Consider the following 24,005-nt stretch of genomic DNA (forward strand, 5'->3'; position numbering starts at 1 on the left):
TCCTCACTTCCCATGATATTGAGGTGCTCTCTAATATTTAGGAGACTCCAATGCTTGCTTGCACTTACAATTTTCACCACAAAATTAGGAAACCTAACGCATATGTCAAGAGGCAAAACAACTTGTTCATCCGCTTACAATGGGACCCAACTACTGTTTTTCTTCATTCACCGTTCATAATAAAAGTGAATGTATAAAGTAGCACCACCTTTAAGATACCGAAATGTAACATTGGACTCTACTATTTTGCACTTGAATGTATCATCCTTATGCTACCCCTTTACAATGTCCCACTGCTCTCCAAGCAAAGCAACCATGTCATCGTCCAAGCATCAGGAGTTGGCCATTCAACAGAAGAGAGGAGAGGAGATGTGATGATCTCTAGCTTACCAAACCCACCGTCATGCATTGGCACCACATAGGAGTACCGGTAAAACAAGATCTTTTCCTTAAGAAGGTCTGCACTGGTTTTACAAGAAAACAATGCCTCACCAATGTTTGCATAATGGAGTGCTGGAAATGTTCCGAGATAAGGCTTCGTAATGGTTGCTCCTCTGCCAAGTTGGAAGGAAAAATATCTGCAATCCAAAAATAAGATCATTAAACATGAAAGATGTAGCTATTGTAATATCACATGCCTCCTTCCTTCCCCCTATGATACTTACAGTTGTATGTGAATCGAGTTTGTTTACGAAGATGTGTGTCTCATGCTGTGTACACATGTTGTACAATGGCCACGAGGTCTCCATTGCTCAATTTTTTGAATCCCTCTAAATGACCCTTCCAATGAACCTCCATCACATCTCATCATCGAACTCGGTGCGGACCAGTAGCAGTAGGCTACAGGAAAACCCAAGCACCCTTGCGAAATGCCTCTCTCATCCATCATCTTCCCTCTTGTTGTACAGTGAGATCTCCTCAATCTCATCTTTTGGACTTCTTTGTGGTGCAGCCATATCAATTGTGAAGCACCATCATCTTCCCTCTTGTTGTACAGTGAGATCTCCTCAATCTCATCTTTTGGACTTCTTTGTGGTGCAGCCATATCAATTGTGAAGCTATAGTAGTGAGATTAGGGTCAGACGAATGAGATAGAGAAAGAAAACGCGAAGATGCTATGCAGATTAGGGTTTCAGGCTTGATGGATATTGAAGAGATAGAAGAGGAAGGGAGGAAGGTTAACAAGAGTTTAATTTGGACGTTCAAGAGGGAAAGCAGACTTGAAAATGAAATTTTTGACTACAATAAAATTTGAGATGGGTTTTGGGGGAAAAAGTGACTTTTGGGGAAATCTCAAAAATTTTAAAATTTTAAGAATTTTTTGAGTCACGAAAATGGTGGGACCATACCTACCCTAACCCCTCTACTTTCTGAAAGGGACAAGTGTAATTATTAGTACTGAAAGCCTAGTCCCCCTCCCTAAAGGCTAGTCTCCCTCCCTATATTCAAAGGAGACCAAATGTGCACAATCCTCTATTCCTATTGGTCCATTGCTAATTACTTTAATTAGCAAAAGGCCCAAAATATGTTCAAACTAGTTTTTTTGGAAGGTTACCACCATGAGCATCTTCAAGTGATGAGACTTTTCCACAAGCACTTCCAAGTAAAAGTGCTAGTTTTTTTGGAAGGTTACCACCATGAACATCTTCAAGTGATGAGCCTTTTCCACCACACTCCCAAGTAAAACAAGACATCCTAGCCCGATCTCTTGTCATTTTCCAATAACACAAGTTTGTAGAAGAAAATAGCATAGCACAATAGAAATTTTCACACAGAAGTAAGCAAATGCAAGTAAAGAAGAACCCAAGCAAGTGAAAGCTTCAAAAGCACATCAACAAATGTAGGATTTTTTTTGCATTGGTTACACCATCGCTCTCCACAACAGCCATATGCATCTTCTTCATGCCCATCTACATCTTTACTCCCACTCACAAACTTGTCATCCATGGTATGACCATCACCTAGATTCCCTTCAAATGTGCAAGAATCCCACATATCTTCAAAAATACATCAACCTTGCCCTCTCTGTTATCCTCTTTCTTTATGATACCAACTATTTAAACAAAGCCTCTACACAAAAAGCTCTCTATCATGCCGAACCACCCGAGCAAAGAGAGGCAAGGCCATCCCTTCAACAACCATGAGATGTGGGCAAAACAATGTCGTGTGCCAAGAAGCTCTAACCCATGCTATGACGACCCACCCTATGTATATGCCAATCAATCATAGGTGGTCCTAGCATAAATTTAAAAAATCAAGGCAGTTACAAACATGAGATGTGACCACACTTCAATAACTAATACCATGCCGAGATTCCCAACCCCACATCAAACATAGCCACTTGTCGCCTCGACAATAGCATCGTACTTGAGGACCATCCTCTGTCTATCTCCAACTAGCCCTTTTCTGTAGGCTATGGATTGGTCCCTTGTTAACCACTTAACCTCATAAGACAACTTCATTGAATACCTCATGGACCATCCATGCATCTTCGAATCGTACCACCCTAGCATGGTGACATAAGCACGTGATTAGCTTTAGGAAGGGGGTATGTTAATCTTTTCAGTTTAACATGGTCATAAGGTGCTTACAAACTTACTTTACTATATTAGAAACTTATCTTTTCTAAGACGTCGCTATAATATATGAAGCGTCCTTACTCTGTGCGCTTGATGCCAAATGGCAAAGTCTATGAGTTTATATATATACTCGCTTAAGGCCAAACAATGTAGAGTTGTCATGGAATACACTTTACTCCAATTGGAGTCACTAGTTGATGTGCTATGTGTTGAAAACATATATAATATATTAATACATGCACTTTAATGAAAGGACTTTGAAACTCTTCAATGCTATATGTGATAGTTCCAAAGAATCGAAATATAATTAAAACATGAGATGAATCTATTTTTCCAAATGGTGTAGCCCCAAACACATATGAATCTATTTTGCCAAATGTTGTAGCCCTAAACATGAAATATTTATGAACAATAAGAATTCTTCATGAGTGATCGTCGTATTTAACAAGCACAACTGGGGCACTTACCATTATGAATACTTTAATCAGGGACTACAATGAGTGAAAAATGGAAATCATTAATTTGATTTTTAGAGTGGATATGACTATAGTGAAATGATTTGCAAAGGTTGTAATACCTTTGTTTTACCAATATTAAACTTATTCTTAGCCACACAAGAGGCGTTGCCCTCCTGCATCACTTCGATTTTCTCTCGTTGCTTCTCTTGGATTTCTTTGTGCTTCTTTTTTACACCTATTCAAGCCCCTAATATCTGTGTTGTTTATGATTGGGCATGTTAACTACCATCTCTCACCTTTCTTTTTTTCAAGTGTGTATTTTATTCCATTGTTGTTTATGATTGGGCCTGTTAACTACCATCTCTCACCTTTCTTTTTTCAAGTGTATTTAAGGGCATATTGTGATTTTATTCCATATCCCACATTACCGATTGTAAAATCATTTATCATGCTCTAATGAGGTTTAAAAACCTACCTTAATGTAGTAAGGTTTAAGGTTTAAGTTTTCCTACCTAATGAGGTAGGAAAACCTACCTTAATGTAGTAAGGTTTAAGGTTTAAGTTTTCCTAATGTGCGAGGAGAGAGAGAGAGAGAGGGGTGGGGAGAACTAGGCTAAATTTTGTTGCAGATGACAAGGGGCAACTAAATCGTTAGACTTTGCCACCATGGGGTGAAATTCTTTTTTTCTTTTTTACCAATAGATATATATATATTTCCAAAAAGAGAACCAGCTTTACAGAATTATATTCAGACCAATAGATGGGTGCGAACGCCAGAAAAGTCTTTGAATACAATAAGACGTCGCGATCGTTTGTTGTATGTACTATGCATTATGCCGCCGCCTCCTCCCCCTTGGAGGTGGCTTCCTTAGACGCCGCCTCCTCCCCCTTGGAGCTGGCTCCTGCAGCCTTTTCTTGAAGCTCTGCCTCGGCTTCTTTAGCTGCCGCGGCAGCTGCTTCCTCTTCCTCTTTCAGTTTTGCAGCTTTCCTCTTGTCTTTACTTTCCCGCAGCTCCCTTACCAAGCACCTCAATGCTTTCTCCACGTCCCTCTTCTCCCTCGTCAGCACCTCGCTCACATCGGCGGGCGTCATCTCCACACCCTCCTCCGCCATGGTAGCCCGAACCTCCTCAAACATGTCGTGCTCCTGCACTCCCAAGTAGTTCTTGGCCAGCACCTTGAACGCCTCGAAAGAGCAGTACGACAAGAGGATGTGCATGTCCATTCGCCCGGACCGAAGCAATGCAGGGTCCAGCTTCTCGATGTGGTTAGTTGTGAACACAAAGATGCGCTCGCTGCCGCAGCAGGACCACAGGCCGTCGGTAAAGTTGAGAAGCCCAGAAAGGGTGACCTGGCTGGCCTCATTCTCTGATTTGTTTGGGTCCGGAGCCTTTGTTCCGTCGTCTTCCGCCGTCTTCTTGGGCTTCTTTGCCCTATTCGAAAGATCCAGAGAGCAATCGATGTCCTCAATCACTATGATTGACTTGTTGCTCGTCTTGATGAGCAGATTTCTCAGTGCCGCATTGGACTTCACCTCCGTTAGCTCCATGTCGTAGACATCGTACTCCAGGAAGTTGGCCATGGCGGCAATCATGCTCGACTTGCCAGTCCCTGGAGGCCCATGCAGCAGGTAGCCCCTCTTCCAAGCCCGCCCAGCTCTCTTGTAAAACTCCCTCCCATCTCTAAAATCAGCTAGATCTTCGGTTATCTTCTTCTTCATCTCAGGATCCAAAGCTAGCGTTTCGAAAGAAGAAGGGTGCTTGAACGGAACAGAATCCCACACCTTCACTTTCCAGCTCCACCCATCACGGGTCTTCATGTTGGTGTAGAGCAGTCTGTCTCTGCTCTTAAGCTTTATCTCCTTGGCATGCGCCATGATGTGCTCCACGTAGCGAGGCACAATCTCTCTGTGTTTCTTGTGCACTCGGAGGTGCAGGAGACGCTTCTCATCCGGGAGGCTGTCCCAAGAGATGGTGGCCTGCCGGCGCTCATAGCTGCTGAATTTCCACCACACCTTGCTGCCTTCGAAAACATCCAGTATTTGCTCGTTCTCAGCGAGGCTGTAGGTGGGGACAATGGCGTTCTTGGGCACGGAGAGGTTGACACTGCGGGCGGCTTTGGCGGCCGTCTCGCTAAGGTGGAGTTGGACGGCTGAGTAGAGCTCGTTCAAATTGACCCCATCATGCTCTTGCACTGTGTAAACGATGTATCTGGAAAAGAAGGTGAAGATTGTGCGGCCAAAACTAGTGAGGGGGTCTAGGAGCTCCTGCGGCAGGAAGGTGTTGATGAGACTCTGCACAAGAGCAAGGAAGCCGAAGACTGTGCCGTAAGAAAGCCACGATTGCTGCGAGCTCACCATGGTGGCTTTATCGACGAAGCTTGGCTTAGCTTGTTGTGTAAGAACAGGTAGCTCTGATCAGCTGAAGCTTGGGGAAGACCCCTGCCTACTCTTTTATGATGCTGGCTGGAATCTGCGTCAAGGGGAAGAACGAGTCGCTGATTACGTGAGCTACAAGTCTCGATGAGAGCAGCGTGTTGTGCAAGGCTCCAATCTGGAGCTTGGAACCATACTGTCCTTTTCAAATTACGTCTTGACCTTTCCCTCTTTTTATTCCAAAACTTCACATCTCAAATTTCAAATTAAATCTTCACCTTTGCTTTTTTTTTTAATACCAATAGTAAGTATATATATTACATTTTTTAAACCAATAATAACTTTATATATTACTTCAAAACTGGTGGTCGTGTTCTGTTGCTTGAGCTTTGCCTCTTTTTATTCCAAAAGTAGTCCACATCCTGCACGATTACTCTCCTTAGAAATTCAAATCACATCTTTCTTTCTTTTTTTTCCTTTTTTTTTGATCTTTTGTGAGAGAAATTCAAATCACATCTTGACGATACTCTTTTTTTCCCCTCCTTTTCACATTTTCAAACTACGCCTTGACCTTTGAAGTGCACATAAGTGCACACATACACATACACATAAGTGCACACATACACATACACATGTGTACCCACACACACTCTCACGCGCATACACACACACACTTGTACGCACTCATTCAAACTTACATACACATACACGCATAGACACACACAAGCATACACACACGTAGTCGTACACTTGCATATGCACATTAACACTCACACGACTAAGCATGTACACGAAGTCACACACACTCACATGCATGCACACATAATCGACACACACCCAATCACCCACATGCACGTGTGTGCACACACACCCACACACGTACACATGATGCATGCACACACACTCGATAGCATGCACACACACTTACATATACACGTACAACACAAATACACATGCATGCACACACTCGAGTGTACATACACACATGTATGTATGCATGCATGCATAAGCGCACGTGCATGCATGACACATACATGCACACATCCACAAACACAAGCACATAGATGCACGCACACTCTCTCTTACGTATGTGCATGTACACTCTTGCGTACGTGCAGAGCTGAGTGATTAGGTGTCTCGAAATTGTACTTTTGGTGTTCCCCAATCCTAATTTCATTATAATTTCTTCTTATGTGATTGTTGATGGTATTATAGAGACCATCATAGTGTGATACATAAATAGTACTCTATATGGAGGGGGATTCTTATATATCCCCTCTATATCTCTCTCTATTTTGTACTCTATATGGAGGGGGATTTTTATATATCCCCTCTACATCTCTCTCTCTCTATTTTGTACTCTATATGGAGGGGGATTCTTATATATCCCCTCTACATCTCTCTCTCTATTTTGTTCTTTCTTGTTGTCTTTATCTCTCTCGTTCAATATATATTCCCTTCAATATCTCAAAGATCTAGACTCTCTATATATTCATCTTTTTTAAATGTCTCATCATGAGGCCTTCTTGTTCTTTCAATTATTCTCATGCATAAACATATAAAGTAATTAATTGCACAATAAACTTAGTGGGCACAAATGTGTTGGAGAGACTGTTGTATATCAGTTCTGTGCCCTTGGCCTGTGCCAGCTTCGTTTTCTGTTGTTCATATTCCCAACTATTTTTTAGTGTTTCAATCTGTTTTTGTTGGTCCACGAGCAGTTGCTACTGCTGGCCTATGGAGCTTTCTCTTGACACTTTTCTGCAAGCAGCTCTCTAGCCGATCTCCAGTTCTTTTTTCCCCTCCAAATGCTCTGTCAGTCTGCGTATTGTGCTCCAAAGCTCACTACAAGGGATTGGGCTCATACCCGCGCTCTTAGCCGCTAAAAATGACTTGTGAAAAAAAGTAGCGGGCCCGTGTATCAGCGCGTGTATAATCGCGGCCAGAGACATGCGTGTAAAACCGCGTGTACAGTACCTCTCAGACGCGCGTATACACGGGTGTGTAGCCGCGTTTTTTTTCACAGACGCGTTAATACACGCCAGTATACACGCATCTTATTATATTAGACGCGGTTATACACGGGTGTATAGCCGCATCCTGTTCAGTTCCAATGTCCCAGACGCGTTTTTACTTGCGTCTATACACGCGTTTCTTTTATTTAGATGCGCTTATACACGCGTTATTGCCAGTTTATACGCGTTAATACACGCGTAATTTCCAGAGTTTCCGCGCAGATACACGCAAGTTTTAGCAGTTTTGACGCGTTTATACACGCGAACAGAGAGCAAAAAAAAAATCCAGAGAGTGCTATTTGGTGCCTGAATACTGTTCCTGCATTCCAGCACCCAATAGCACTCTCTGGTTTAGGGTTTTTGGTGCATTAGACCATCCCATTAGACCATCCACGAAGAACATATGCACGAGGGAGATTAAGACAAGAACGACATGAATGCATACATTGTCATTACACGATTCAAGACAGCCATGAATGTAATACTATCGATCAATCAATTCAATATTACTATCAAAATTTCATACATGTATACAAGGGAGTCCATATCTCGAAGTAGCCCATGGCTTGAGTTTACAAAAAAATATATACAATCACATCCTAAATATGGAATGTGATACTACAAATCTGAGTACTACTCAGACCCAGATGATGACTCGGTGCTCCCCCCATGCTCAGATGAGCTCGCATCGGTCGGAATGTCCGAGGAGTAGTGCTCACGTCCACCCTCTGCAGCGGCGGCCGGTGGATCATCAGCAGCTTGTGCCTGTTCAAGTAATATATAGTATATAAGTATATATATATATATATATGCAATTCAATAAACCAAAACCATTCGTTACGAATTTTCAAGTACCTGTCGACCGTATGGTCTCATGGCCAACTCAAACTGCGCGTCCGTAATACGTCCCTCGGCTCTGAAGATGGCCCACGTGTCACGTCTGCTATGCCGGCGAGCATACGCAGTATCGTGGGTTGTGGGCTTCCTCCCCGTAACCCGTCGCTGTATCATAATCAACACAATTTGTAAGATTAAAACAATTCATAGAATCAATGAATTAAGTAAACAATCAAATAAAGTGACAGGATACTTACGAACTCTGCCTCCCATGACTCGACGCCGCCAGATCCGAAATGCGAAGATCCAACGGTCTCCATCTGGATCCGTCGTGCCTCCACATGCTGCCTACTCTTCACGCCACCCTCTGCTCATTTCTTTGCCTCCTTCCACTCGCGTTTGTGCGCAGTGGTGGCAGGTTTCTCGGCAGGATAGCCACCCGCAGCTACATTTAGCCGGTCATCGTACGCGAGTTTTTTAAGGTGAGATCTTTTATTACTTAAGATCTCCCTTATTCGCGTCCTTCCCCATACATCCGAGAATGTAGCATGTGGGGGATTGGGGTACCGACTGTGTACAGCCTCTATCACCTCCCCAACTAATCGGCTATTTTGATCTTTAAATTTAATAAAACAATTTCTATATGAGTTTGATACTACCCCACGCATGTACTCCATTACCTCCCTCCCCCTTGCATCCATCACTATCCCGCCCCTATCCGTCACATCATAGCAAACCACTCTCTCCATCTCTCTCATCTCCTCCTCTTCCGAACTGTCTCCTCTAACTCTTCTCCCTCTATCTCCTCTCTCACCCCGTGCCCTACTACCTCCCCCACCTCCCCCACCTCCCCCACCAAAGCACCCGCCGCATCCTCCACTCCCACTCTTCCTACTGCTGCGGGTGGAGTCACGACTGGGGGATTGTCTACGTGACGGTGGCTGTGAGCCCTGACGTGACGGTGGCTCTGAGGGAGCACGTGATGGTGGCTGTGAGGGTGTACGTGAGTGTGTCTGGGACGAGGTATGTCTCCTCGGTGGACGTGGAAGAGGAGAAGCTGCATGCCGTCTCGTCGGACTCGGAGGAATAGACGGCACTGGAGTGCCCTGGATACTCGCGGTAGGGGTATAGACACCAGGCAGGGAAGGAGGGGGATGGGCATACATATACTCTGTAAGCTCAACCGGACCAGGTTGGCGCCCAAAGTGATTCATCATCTCCATCAACCAATTGCTATACGCAAATGGATCGGATGAAGAACCTGGAATATCCATAAAGAACCTGCAACAAACATCATCATGTACATCATGGGCTGTCTCTTGACTCACACATTGTCATTACACAAGTCAATTGCCTGCAAACCATGGAATCTGAAACGTCGCAGTTTTCTGTCTGCAGAAACGCGTGTATACACCCGATAAAAAACGCGTGTATATGCGCGTGGAAAAACTCTGCAGACAGGTTAGACGCGCTTCTACACGCGTTCGTACACGCGACCTGCGAAAAAAAATTTCTCGAAAAGACCGACCCCCCGACAAAGACAGAATGTCCTTATAAAAGGACCAGCCATTGTCGCCCCTGTCAGGATGCAGCAACCCAATCGTGTGCAAAAAGACAAACCCAAAGAGCAAAGAGCAAAGTAAACAAATCTGACAAAAGAGACAAGGCACAGGACAAAGTGACTCACCTCTGAAAAAGTGAGTCCTCTCTGCTCCTTCTCTGCTCCCTCCTTCTCCCGTGTGTGTGCTCCTTTCTCTGCTCCCTCCTTGCTGTTGGAAGAGGCGAAAACAGGCGAAAACGCATGCACTGTTGATTTCTAAGTTCAAAATCTATATTTGGGGAAGGCGGGCTATTTTTAGTTTAAATATGCCGCCGTGTTTATGTTCGCGTTTATGAACGCAGGTATATTCGCGTGTACATGATGTTAGCTGCGTTTATACACGCGTTTTGCAGAAATTAGCCGCGTGAATACACGCGTTTTTTAGGAAGTAGCCGCGTTTATACACGCAAGTTTTAGGAGATAGCCGCGTGAATACACGCGATTTTGTGCTTTCATTAAAAATATATAATGAGTTTGTGTTTTCTGGTTTGTACACAGGATGTCATCAACCTCTTCAAGCAGTTCTGGGGAAGATGAGACAATGCGTCATCGTAATCGCGATGTGTGGTTGGGACAACGGATCAAATGTATGTGTAATCGATGTCAAGGATGCATTGTACGAGCACGTCGAATTACCTTGAATCACATCTCCATGTATGGAGAATGGAATCAAACAGGTTTAGAGGTGAGTAGATGTAAATTGATGGTATTCAAATGACTCATGGTATCCAAATTAAATTAATAGAGTTGTAACATATAATTTGATAAATTGAAGCAGGATGCAGTACCACACCCTAACATGGTACCCTACGCGCGACGAGAGCACGTAAAGCGTCGACGAGATGATGCTGGAGCTTCGGGATCTATTGTTAGAGATGAGTGGGAAAGGGACGACAATAGCCCTGCACCCCACGAAGTTGTGGAAGAGGAGGTGCTTGATGATATGGTGCGGAATCTTGAAAAGAGAAATACACAAGATTGCGGTGTCATTAGTAGCTTTGAGGGAGCTAATGGAAAAATGGATGATTATTGTGGCATAATCCAAGACATATTTAGGCTTGACTTTCGTCGCTTCTTTGTGTATGTTTTGGATGTCAAATGGCAAATGAACGTGGTGGAAAAAGGGCCTGATGCAACGATAAAACGCCATGCAAGTGGATATGTAACTATTGACTCTACAAAGTTCTGGCAAACAAAGAAAGATAGGCTCGTATTGCCACAACAATGTGAGCAGGTATACATTTTTTTACTAATGTGTTTCATGTACATATATATCTAAGCTCGCGTACCCCTTGACTTTTGATATGCTAATTAATTACTGTACTGTGTGTATTTGAGTAGGTTATCTATCTACCAATGGTGCATGACATCAAATGGTGGTACGTCATCCCTATTGCACCACGTTCCAAAGTGATGTATAATACATTCACTGATATGGAGCATATGGAGGATGTAACAAGCCGCAATGAAGATGACGTCAAACATGCCATTGAAGATGTTGTGATCGATGATCAAGAAATAAGAGATGATCGTGATAATGAGGATGAGCATGCCATTTCTCATGATCATGAGAATGACCCTACCATTGAGGATGATGGTGATGTTGATGAGGATGATCAGGACATCGATACCATTATCAATGGAGTACAGAATATCGATAGTGGAATAAATTTAATCGTAGCCTTACCAATTGATCAAATGGATATTGATGTTGATCGTTTGACAAGGATGGATCTTATTGAAGATGAGATCGAACCCTAACCAATCCGTCACTGTATGTTCTAAATTGATGACATTTCTATCATCTCATATGCATGATTTATTTTTGAATATATTTCATTGTTGTAAATGCATGTAGTGGGATTGTGTAATGATGTATACTGTAATGTACTATGAGATGGTTTAAGGAAAATAGTTTTTAATTTTGTTAAGGAATTCAGTTTTTTTTCAGTTTTTCTCTGCCATGCGTGTATTAATCCGTGTACAGTGGCGTGTATTTTTCCGTGTATAATAGCGAGTATTACCCCGTAAATATTATCGTGTATTTATGCGTGTATTACTGCGTGTATATAAACGCGTTTATACACGCGTTGATAAATGCAAATATACACGCGAACTTAAATGCTAAAATACACGCGCCCGATTCTATTCAAATACAAGCGCGACCATACACGCGTTCGTAATTTATCGCGTGTATGAAACGCGTGTATGGCAGCATTGTCTTGTAGTGGCTCTTTTACCTATTGAGTTGACTGAGTGTTCCCTTCAGAGGTGGTGGCTGAGGAGGTGGTGGTGGTTGCTGCAGCTAAGGTTCCTAGTAGCTATGCAAAGGATGACATCCGGTTCCGCCTCCAGTTCCGTCTCTGTCCTGTGGTGGGATTGGTGGTAGCAGGAGGTGGCATGTGGGAGTTGGAAATATCGTGTATTCTTTGAGTAGTTGTTTTGCAAATTATCCTCCCAACATGCTTTCTGTGATGCTAGCAATTCCTCTTCCTACTGCTTCATTAGCTCCCTAGGAATCTAGACTATGGGTAGCTCTTCTTCAGCCTCTATGGCCTCTCATATTCACATCTTCCAAGGAGTAGCTCATTGCGGTCTTTTCTTATTGCTAGCTCCACATTGCTGATCATTAGAGTGGCGTGGTCTATAATGCAGGCTGCTTTTTCTGCTCCTAATTGAGCTTCCTGCTCTGATTGTTGCTAGTTGCTTTGGATGTGTCCTGATTGGTTGTCCAGAGCTCAACGACCACCATCTCTAACTTGTCTCCTCTCCTCCGTAGAGTTTTTTCTTCCTCCTCAAGTCTTTCCATGTTGTTACTAGAGCAAGTTATGACTGCTTGTTGATTCTGTTGTTTTGGTGGAGCAAGTTCTAAGTGGCTGCTTGTTGATTCTGTTATTGGACTACTTCAGTGGGGGATAGAAGCTACACCTATGCTTCCACCTTCTAGATTTTGCCAAGTCTTTCTTCATTCTCCAGCTTGTCCATGACACAATTTGTAATATTTTCAAGTGCTATGAGAATGATTTGAGTGGCTGAGTCAATTGTCTGCCTTATTCTACTCAGCCTATCACTTAATGTAACTGGTGTTTTGTGGCTTTCCCCCTGTGCTACTTCTTCTGCTACCTATTCACTGCTCAAGGAACAATCATCTCTTCACCAGTTGCTTGCCTATGACCTCAAGTTGCCGCCTTTACTGCTCCTTAGTTGTTTGGGTCTCCTTTTGCTTCGAGTGGTCATGTGTTGAGACCATTCAAACTTCATTTTGAGGGAGTTTGCTTTGGAGGCTTCGTCTTGTGTTGTCTTTACAGTTTCTATTGTGGTGGCATCTACTCTATTCTCTTCTGTAGATTAAGCTACAAGACATTTTTGTTTTGCCTCTTTAGCCAACCTTGTTGTAGATTCAACTACAAGGCATTTTTGTTCTGCCTCTGCAACCGTCTTTTTCCTGTCAGCTTCCTCCACTTGTCTCTACCTAGGCCACTTCCTCTTCTAGCTTTTGCTTCTAAGACTCTTCCTTTAGTCTCTTTCTCTTTGTTACTTCTTCTTCTAGCTTCTGCTTTTGAGACTCTTTCTTTAGTCTCTTCCTCGCCACCATTGCGTCTTCTTTCTTCTACTTTTGCACACTTTCCTAGTTTACAGTAGTGAAGCTATCCTTCTTTATCTCACCGAGCTGTGCCAAGGCTTTCAAGTGTCCTGCCATCTTTGTGTGACCTCCTAATAGCCGCAGTGTTTGAGCTTTTTGATGCATGTTTTTTAGCCACCAATGTTACCCAATTCACCTTCAGGCCATGTTCTCCTGCTTCTACCAGCAGTCTGTAGTTGGTTCTACTTATGTTGGTGTTTTGGGCAAGCAAACAGATCATGTCTAGGTAAAATCTGAATTGTTTTTGCCTATCTGGATCACTGCATGTGGCAACAGAGTATTCCTTAATTACCAACTTTTGAGAGTTCTTTCTCAATATCCACCTCATAGGAGTTGGTGTTGGGGTGATGCCTTCCGCGGGCGCCGGGGAACATTGAATGCCTTGGTGATGTTTTTTCGCATGACCAACACCACTTTGCGCCCTTCCAACTTGGCTGTGTTATTCTTTGACAACTCTCCTAGCTACACTTTGTCTTCCATGTTTTCTTGCAAGCTTGTCCAATTCTTTGCTATATGAAACCAAACTGTCTGACCTTTTGTAGCCACTCTTCCTAAAACACGGGGTCCAATATGGTGTTGTAGGAATCAAACTCTGCTAGCTTGCTGTTGCTATCCATGGCAAGTTCTAATTGTGGATTTTTGCAAGAAGAGGGAAAGATGGGTGATAGCGAGGTAGGGGGAAAGAGTGAGAGAGCGATTTGCAAATGATTCAAGGAGAGTGAGGGTACAGGAGTTAGGTTGTGGTAGGGTTCATTGATTGGGGTTGTGTTTTTGAAGTATTTGCACCTACCCATGATGATTTTCCCAAAAGTGAGATAGCCGTCAAAGAATGTCATGATTCCCACGTGTGTATACCATATTTTGCGTGCCATATTTACTGCTCTTTGCTCCACATTCCCATACCTTTGCTTTTCATCATGCATTTTCTCTCCATTCGATGTCGCCCATCAAAGTGTTGTGCACATGTCTTCATCTAGTTACATTGTATAGATGGGGATCGACATCATCATGCACTGTGCCTACCGCTATGTCCTCCTGACTTGTTTATTGCTGCCCTTCATCAGTTCTTTCTTTGTAGGGTTGGAGTCTAAATCCGTTTATAGGATTTGGTAGTGTTTCACCACTTAGTGTTTTCAGATTGTACATGCCTAAGCTTAATTTTTCTACTATTTGGTATGGACCCATCCAGGATATTTTGAGCTTACCCAGGTGTTTTTCAAGCTTTGAGTTGAACTACAATACCTTGTCATCCTCCAGAAATATTTTGTGCTTGTTGTTTCTGTCCACCCACTTCCTTCTTCTTTTTTGAGTGATATCTACTACCACCCATGCACTATGTAACCTTCTTTCCTTCATTTGCATGAGGTGCTGCATCTGTTGTGGTTGACTAATTCCTCGAGGCTGAGTCTTTTGATCAGGGCTATTTTAAGGCTTGGGACCACATACTCCATTGGAACTACTACTTCTAAGCCATAGACCAAAGAAAATGGGGTGAATCTAGTGCTTACCTTGTATGCTTTTTTTGAAATGCCCACAATGCAGAGTGCTCATCCTAGTCTGTTCTATTTTGATTGACCGTCTTAATGAGGATCTACCTCAGCACCTGATTTGTAGACTCCGCTTGACCATTTGCTTATGGATAGTAAACAATTGATTTTTTGTGTAGGATCATGTGCTGTTGAGTCAGTTTCTAAATTACCTCATTCATGAAGTGTCCTCCTCGGTCACTTACTAGCTCCATTAGGCATCTAAACCTTGTCACATGATGTTTTCGTATAAGAACTTGGCTACTACTACAGCTACATTGTCTTTGAGAGCTTTTGTTTCCACCCATTTAGTGTAACAGTCAATTGCTTGAGAGGATGTATTTGTTGCCAGTCCTTCTTATTGAGGGTTTAAATGGTCCCACAAAGTCCATTCCCCACTTTTGAAAGGGTTCAAGTGGTAGGACTGGCTGATAGGTCTTGGCATGATCCCATGCATCTTTAAGCAAAGTGGGCCACCATAAGCCCACTTGCAAGACTTTGTTGCCCATTGTTTCTCTAGAGTAGTGTCCTCCTGACACACCTTGATGTGCTTCCATGAGGATAGCTATTTGTTCATGGTTTGGCACACATCTGTAGACCACTTGGTCAATGCCTTGTTTGTACTCCAATCTTAAGGTAATGCGCGGACCACCTAGTCAATGCCTTGTTTGTATAGAGCTCCGTGACAATCTTAAGGTAATGCCTACTTTAGAGAGCCAGTTTCTTTTGCTAATCTTTTCTCATGTAAACGGGCGAGCGATGTTCCTTCTATGATAAATTGCAGCATGTCAAAGTACCAATTTCTTTGCATGGGTGTGAAATGAACACTGAATAGGCTTGCATCCAAAAACTGATCAACCACCTCTGTAGGTTAACCTCATGTCTCTATTCTACTGAGACAATTTACCTACTACATTATGGTTGCCGGGGGTGTGCACAATGGTGAACTAAAATTCTTGCAGTAGTAGAAGCATTCGCCTTGTTAACTTCCCGATCAGATCTGGCTTATTCACTAGATACAATAGGGCTTGATGATTTACATGAAACACAAAGTGATTTCCTAACGGATGATGATGGAATTTATTAACTGAGTAAATCAAGTTTACCTGTCAGTGGTGTTATAATGTTTCTTGGCATTTAACAACATTCGATTGGCATAGTAAATGGTTTGTACCACCCTTCCTCTGTTTGTTGCATCAGCACACTTCCAATTTCTGTATTCGATGCATCCACGAATACAGAAAACATCTTTTCCCATTCTAGTGGTTGGATGATCGGTGCACTAGCAAGCATTCTTTTCAAATTTTGAAAGGCATCCTTGCACTCTTCTGTCTAGAAGAATTCTAGGTCCCCTTCTTTGTTAAACTGTACAGTGGTTGTGCCACATCAACAAGGTACCTGAGGAATCAATTGTGCCATTTGCCTAGGAATCTACTAATCCCCTTCAGGTTCTACGGTGGATTCATCTTGCTTATCATCTTTACTTTGGTTGGGTCTACAACAATCCTGTCTTTGGACACTATGTGTCCAAGGAGTGTTCCACCCCACACCACCACGAATACACACTTTATTGGGTTCAGCTTTAGCTTCGTTTGCCTACACCTTTGCACGCATAGGTGTATCTGGTGCAGATTCTCCCCACAATTCTCAAAGACACTTAAGTCATCTACAAACATGCATGAATTCCATTAGGTAATCATAGAAAATTTCTTGTGCCATTCGTTGGAATGTTGCGGCGGAGTCTGAAGGTCTTGGCATTTGATGTGAATGATTCCCACTCCATGAGTGATGAATACAATCTCTTCAAAATATCTTTAGATGCCATTTTGACCCATTGAATCCATCGAAGAAAGAATACATTTCATAGTCTTCTACTACTGGAAACGGGTCGAGTATTGTCGTTGCATTTAACTTCCTATAATCCACATAGACTCTGAGCTTGCCATTTGTTTTTGGGACGATCAATGGGGCTTAGCCAGGTTGCTTTTGCTTTCAGATGAATCCTACTACCAGCATTTTGTCAATTTCCTCCTTTACTTGCTTGGCGTAGTTGGGGTTCCATTGCTTGATTGGAATTACATCCTCCTTCAAGTTTATTTTTTGTTGGTAGAAGCTTGTGTTGATGCCAAGAAAATCTGTGTAGCTCCAGGAAAAGACATCTTTATACTGCATTAGCAATTCTTGGAGTTTTCTTCTTCCAGTTTCGTGCTGATTTTTATTGTATGTGGTTACTCCATTGTCCCCAGATTGAGCTCCATAAGCTCCTCTTCTTATACACAGGTGGATTGTTGTTGCTCCCTATCCTTGCAGCACATTCTTCCATCCATTCCTTTTTCCCCTTGTCTGATGGGTCTTCTTTTATATTTCCTAAGGTTTTAGCTTATTTTGTTTCTCTTTTAAAACTGCTTCTGTGTCAGTTACAGCTTCTTTTCTTGAAACTTCTACCTCTTGTCTGCTCTTTTGACACTGCTTCTGTGTCAGCAGTTATGCAAATTCTTCCACCGGCTGGACGTTCAGTACTTTTGTTGAGTATTTGGATACATGCTTTTCTATGTCCAGTTGGAATAAGGATATGAGTTGTGGGTTTTCTCTATGGATTCTTTCCTCCCTCATCCTCTTCCATCCTTCCAACATGTTCAGTCCTTTTACATACAGCAGCCAATTGGATTTACTTCCCTCTATGGATTTGTTTTTAGATCTCCACTTTCTTTTTCTCTTTTCTGATTGTGATTTGTTCTCTGTGCCAATCATGTTTGATCTTGCCTTTTTGGAACCATGGTCTTCCCAACAGCATTGGGTATGATCCCTCATTTTCCATTCGGACAACGAGAAAAATGATAGGGAAATCATATCCAACGGTCTGAATGTGTTCCCCTTCACTAATCCTAGGGGCTAGACTCTACGCTAATCTACCATCTTCAGAGCAAAAGGAGCATGGTCATAGTTTGTGAGGCCGAGTTCTTTTGTTGTGGATTCTCACAGTATGTTTACTCCCAAGCCTCCATCCAGTATCGCTCCATGGATCTTCTTCCTCTTTAATATTACTATTATCTGGGGTATATCATTATCTGTCGTCATTATGGCTTTTGTTGTTTTGACTAACTTGTAGTCAGTTTTGACTTACTATGGATTTTGTTGTTTCGATCGACTTGCAGTCGACTTCTGACTCACTGTGGCTTTTATTGTTTTGACTGACTTGCAGTCGGCTTCTGACTCACTGCTAGAGGAATCGGACAAGCTGAGCTAATGTGTTCTTCCTTGGGACCAAGAACATTGTTTAGTAATCTCCTCTTGTTAATTGGGCAATAAGGACAAGATTTGATCAAGGGATATGTCCAGTTTTAACCCCTTCATATCCTCTCATATGTCATATTGTCCTGCCTTCTCCTGTGGCCTCCTATTTTATAGAGGAAATTGTTTTGTTGCTTGCTTCTCTCTTCATTCTGCAGCGCCTAAGTATTCCACCTCACTTTTACTTCTTGTTGCTACTTGAGTTCTTTCTATGGGCTTGCTCACTCCCACTCTATTCTATTGATCTTGTGTAGGTTGTTCTTATTTCATGAGCCCACTGTCTTCCCACTGACTGTGGCTGTCTGCTGACTGTGGCTGTTTGCTGACTGTGGCTGTCTGCTGACAGTGGCTACATGTGCTCCATTTCTTTCTTTAGTTCTTCAGCTTGTTGTTGTTCCTTTACGAGGTTTACCTTCTCATAGCTTCCCTTATTCTGCGAGTTTGGGCATAATGTGGGGATTATTCTCCCACATCACTTCTTCATCTGAATGCAAGGCTTATCTTCCCATAGTTTTTGTTCTTTGCCTCCTCCGGGCTTCCATCTATTCCTCTTGGAAATGGAAGGGTTTTCTTTCGATGCTTCTTGCACCTCCTTGTTACAAAGTCCCTGACTTGTTTTTATTTTCCCTAATCCACATTTTTTTTGACTGGTTGGTTCTTCTGACACAACCAACTTCTCTTTTCCTTTTTGGGATCTGGTGATTGATTGCCACAGTTGGCTGTACACCTTCTAGCTCTTTGATGTCGATGATGTTTATGGATGTTGCTAGTGCATCCGCCCGGCCTACCTTTTCCTACAACTCTGTTTTGGTGTTTATGAAATAGCTGCTGACAGTCATTCCACTGGTGTCTAGGCTTCAGACAGTAATAACATTAGACCTCATCTACTGGCTTCCCAACACCCCCTCTTCCTCGGCCTTGCCCTAGGCCATAGTACGGTCTATAAGGTGCCGATGCAATAGCATGGGTGCTACTGTTGTTACTGCATTAACAGCAGTGCGAGCCTTATTTTGACATTCTATCAATAGTTGAATGTCAAATGTGTGAATGTTTGGTCGATTGTGTAGGTCGGTTGCATCTTGCACTCCTCTTTCAGATGGCCTTCTTTTTTACAGGTCGGGTGGAATACACCCATTCTGTAGTTAAAGGAGGTAGAGGACTTATTAGATTACACAATGAGCTTCTTCATTGCCACCTTCTTGGCCGAGACATCCACCTTGTTTTTCTTGCCTTTGCATTTGCTCTTCTTGTTGTATCTGGATCCTTCCTTGGCTTCTTACTCAGATTTTGAGTCTTCTGATTCCAAATCACTCTGGTGTCACTATATGAAGAGTTTTACTTCTTGCTCTTCTTTTTGTTTGACTTGTTTTTCAATCCCATGTTGTGTTATACTTGCTTAGCAGCTTCCACGAGCCCATCAAACCCTTCCATGTCAATGTTGGTTCTTCCACCGCTGTCGATTTGAGTTTTTTGTTAAGACCATGTAGGAACCAGTCTACAAGAATTTCTTTAGATGGTCTATCACAGCAAGAGAGTCTTGCACGCAAAGTGCAAAACTTGGCTGCATAATCTTTTACTGGCAACATCTTCTGTTTCAGGCTTCTCAACTTGTCATGCAATTCAGAGTTAGTTTTGACATAATTGAATCTTTGGAGGAATGCTTCTTTTAGTTCATGGAAGGTGTGGAAGTGTTCCAGATCATACTGGGATATCCATTCAGTGGGTATATCCCTAAATGTGGCCTAGAACTTGTCATTCTTCCTTTCATAAGGAACATTAGCACGAGTTTGATTTACTTTCCACACAACCTCGAATTTCCTGATGTGGGTGTTAGGTCTTCAGATTTCTCACCCTTGTATGTTGGGTATTTTTTGTAGCCTCCTTGATGAGCCATTTGATGTTGATGAATCGTTGGGAGATGTGGAGTATTCGCCAAGCTGAGCTGGACGTGCTATTGGTGTAGCTGATTCCACATAGATTGGGTGATGAGTTGTCTTGCGGTTTATTATGCAAGAAGTTCCTCTCTCCTTTTGAAGTGTTGCATCATGATATTGCCTTTGCAAGAGAAATGGTGAGATTTAAAGCAGTAGGATTGCTAAAGTGTTGGGGGTTAGTCCAATTGGGCAAGACAGTACTAGGGTCAGAGGTAGTTCTATCAATGCCTAAGCCCAACGGGTTCAGAACTTACTAGTGTCAGTTAACACAAAAAGTGTATATAGAACAACAAAACTCACTCTCTCACTCACTCACTTAAACAAAACACAATGAAATAGTGCTCAAGCACTCTATATTACTGTCAAACTTGTACAATGCTATATGCTCTAGACTAACTCTATCCTAATGTTCTCTTACTGCTAATTGTCTCCTTCTTTGCTATCTTGGAAGGACCTTCTTCTTGTCCCTTCCAGCCGTTGTCTACTATTACAAGAGTTATTCTATTAACAAACTGTTACAATAAAGTACATATGATTATAATAGCTGCATATGTGCACTGCCATCTATGCACAACCATTAGTGTGTTGGCCTTTTATTGCCGGCTTCTATCCTCTAACCAATTCTTCAGGTCCCACCAATTAACTCCTGTTAGACACTCAACAAGAGCCAATTGGCAAGCAAAGCAAGGGGGACTTCAAGATCAAATCAGTCCAAAAGACCATCCTATAGGTGTGGAAGTGGAGCCGAAGGCAATAGAAGAGGGCCAAGAGAACCAGAGCAAACCATTTTTGAATATGATGATATATGTCTAGAACAAACATAGCCTCATGCCTTCATAGCTGACATGGCGGGGTCGCTACAATGAAGAGAGCCAAGGCCAAGTATCTGAATGCACGTCCCATCGATGTGTAGTTCAGAAGGCCCAACGAAAGAATAGGGCTTGACCATCATGGGTGAGAAGCTGGAAAAGAGCTTACAAGGCCAGATATAGCCAAGACCAGTTCATACATTTTGTATCAAGGCGCACCGCTGCACAGCCCGAACCAGAGGAAGGAGGGTAGAACATGTAGTAAGTGTCTAGACAGCATGTTCTGGAGTCAAAAATAGTTTGAATATGGAAAATGTTTTAGAATACCAGCAAAAAGTGGGCTTCACCTTGCTGGATGAAGCATCCACCATGCTCGCAGGTGTTGGCAGCCTATTAGCCCGTTTGGCCGCCGCCCCAACTTCTTCCCTTTTTTGAAACAAACTTATTATGGGCTAAGCATTCTTGTTTTGTAACAAACTTATTATGGGGGGCTAAGACTTCTTGTTTTGTAAAACCTTATTATAGGCTAAGCATTCTTGTTTTGTAAAAACCTAGTAACAACCTCTGGAAAATGGGTAGTACTTGACTGAATGTGAGCAGTAAAGGGCGAAACTCTCAAGATGAGGTTATGCAAGATAGGAGATCAATAGATATGGGATTGATGTATTGTTAAGAGTTGGAGCTTATACTCAAGAATGTCTTGTGGGTTGATCTCTATCTTGACTCTATTGTGTACTGCATAGTTCTATCTGCTCAGTGTCACTGGCATGCCTGCCTGTATGTTAACTCCTATATCCAAAAATATGAAGGTATTAACTCCTATCCGAAAACATGAAGGATCTAGGAACTAACCTGTGCGTAGTCATTATTAACTCCCCTAAGCATGAGCAGACCGGTAGCTCAATGTTATGCGTTGGCTTGCATTAGGCACATTTAAAATATTCTTTACTCTCTAGGAGCATGGTCTGGAACCATGTAAGTGCCGGTTCTTGTTGACTGGACACTGACATACACCATAGAGTCTCCAATGTTAAACACATTGCCCCAACCATCCTTTACTTGCTCTAAGAGGAATATTTTGGGTTTCTTACTAGGAGAGTGGAAAAATGCACATTGGGCGCTACTTGACCTATCAACGATTGAATGGTGACCAAACTTTCCAAACACATGCTCGCAAAGTTTGGTCACCATCAAACCATGTTTGTGTATAATAGCATGGGGAAGGCGGCATTTTCTAGGGCCTCCCGAGCAATAGGAGACTTGAAAAATAAATCAAACAAAATTAGTGGATGGTGACCAAACTATGCAAGCATGTGGATGGTGGGGTCTCCTCCACATGCTCACAAAGTTTGATCACCATTGAGTGATATTTGGGTACGATGGCAAAAGGAAGAGAGGAATTTTCCACGGCCCTCTTGAGCACTAAAATTCTTGAAGGATGCATACTCGCACGGTGCTACTTGATATATCAAACATTGTCAAATGGTGACCAAATGTGAGCATGTGGGAGGGATCCTCCTCCACATGCTCGCAAAGTTTGGTCACGAAACCCCTCCCACATGCTCGCAAAGTTTGTTCCATATCAGGCTATTCACATCCTTTGATACAACTTTCATCGACCCACATGCTTTCCATCCAACAATGTTTGTGTACGATGGCATGGGGCAGACCAATATTTTTCACGGCCTCTTGAGCACTAGGAGACTTGACAAATGCAGAGTGGGTGCTACTTGACATATCAAATAGCATGGGAGTGGTGACCAATATTTTTGGGCATGTGGGGGGTGGAGCCCCCCACATCTCACAAAGTTTGATCACCATCCCACATGCCTGCAAAGTTTGGTTATTTACCATCAAACCATGTTTGTGTATGGAGGCATTGGGAAGAGTAGGATTTTCTAAGGCATCTCGAGCATGACGAGACTTTAAAAATGCACACTAGTGGGAAGTACTTAACATATCAAAACATCATCGATGGTGACTAAACTTTGTGAGCATTTTTTGCAGGGACCCCCCACATACGTGCAAAGTTTGACCACCATGAGATGATATTTGGGTACAATGGCATGGGGAAGAGCAGAATTTTCAAAGGCTGCTCGAGCACTAGGAGACTCGAAAAATGCACAGTGGTGGGTGCTACTTGACATATCAAACATTGTTGGATGGTGACCAAACTTTTCATGAATGTGGATGGGTTTGGGATTTTTCAGGGCCTCTCAAATACTAGGAGACTTGAAAAATGCACACTGGGCACTAGATGAGATATCAAACATCGTAGGTTTGTGATCAAATTTTGTGAGCTCATGGGGGGAAACCCCCCCCATGCTCGCAAAGTTTGGTCACCATCGGACAATGTTTGGGTACGATGACATGGGAAAGAGATGGATTTTCTAAAACCTATCAATTACTAGAAGTCTTATCAATGGCATACTTGCAAAGTTTGGTAACCATCCGACAATGCTTACTATGTCAAGTAGCACCTAGTGTGCATTTTTCAAGTCTCCTAGTGGTTAAGAGGCCCTAGAAAATCTCACTCTTCCCCACATGCTCGCAATGTTTGGTCACCACATATCGGATGATGTTTGGGTACATGATGACATGTTTAAGAGTGAGATTTCCTAGAGCATCGCCATCCCACATGCTTTCAAATTGTGGTCACCATTAGACCATGTTTGTGTATGAGGACACAAGGAAGAGCAAGATTTTTCAGCCCCTCTTGAGCACTAGGAGACTTGAAAAATGCACAGTGGTTGCTACTTGACATATCAAACAGTGTGGAATGATGAATAGACTTTGCGAGCAAGAATTTTCCAGGGCCTCTCAAGCACTAGGAGACTTGAAAACTGCACACTAGGTGCTACTTGATATATCAAACATCATCAGATCATGACCAAACTTTGCAAGCATCTGGGGATACCCCCCTTACATGATCACAAAGTT

The 24,005-nt window shown here is 42.7% G+C and overlaps 1 pseudogene across 1 annotated transcript; it reads right to left on the minus strand.

Moving 5' to 3' along the window:
• Positions 1 to 3,750: 3,750 nt before the first annotated feature.
• On the minus strand, positions 3,751 to 5,519 carry LOC147632455 (AAA-ATPase At4g25835 pseudogene; annotated as a pseudogene). Its single transcript, XR_015267202.1, has one exon. The product of XR_015267202.1 is annotated as an AAA-ATPase At4g25835 pseudogene (transcript).
• Between the last annotated feature and the right edge of the window lie 18,486 nt (positions 5,520 to 24,005).

The sequence above is a fragment of the Cibotium barometz genome, chromosome 13 (genome assembly GCF_041138505.1).
Source record: "Cibotium barometz isolate CiBa-2024 chromosome 13, ASM4113850v1, whole genome shotgun sequence".
NCBI classification, from domain to species: domain Eukaryota; kingdom Viridiplantae; phylum Streptophyta; class Polypodiopsida; order Cyatheales; family Cibotiaceae; genus Cibotium; species Cibotium barometz.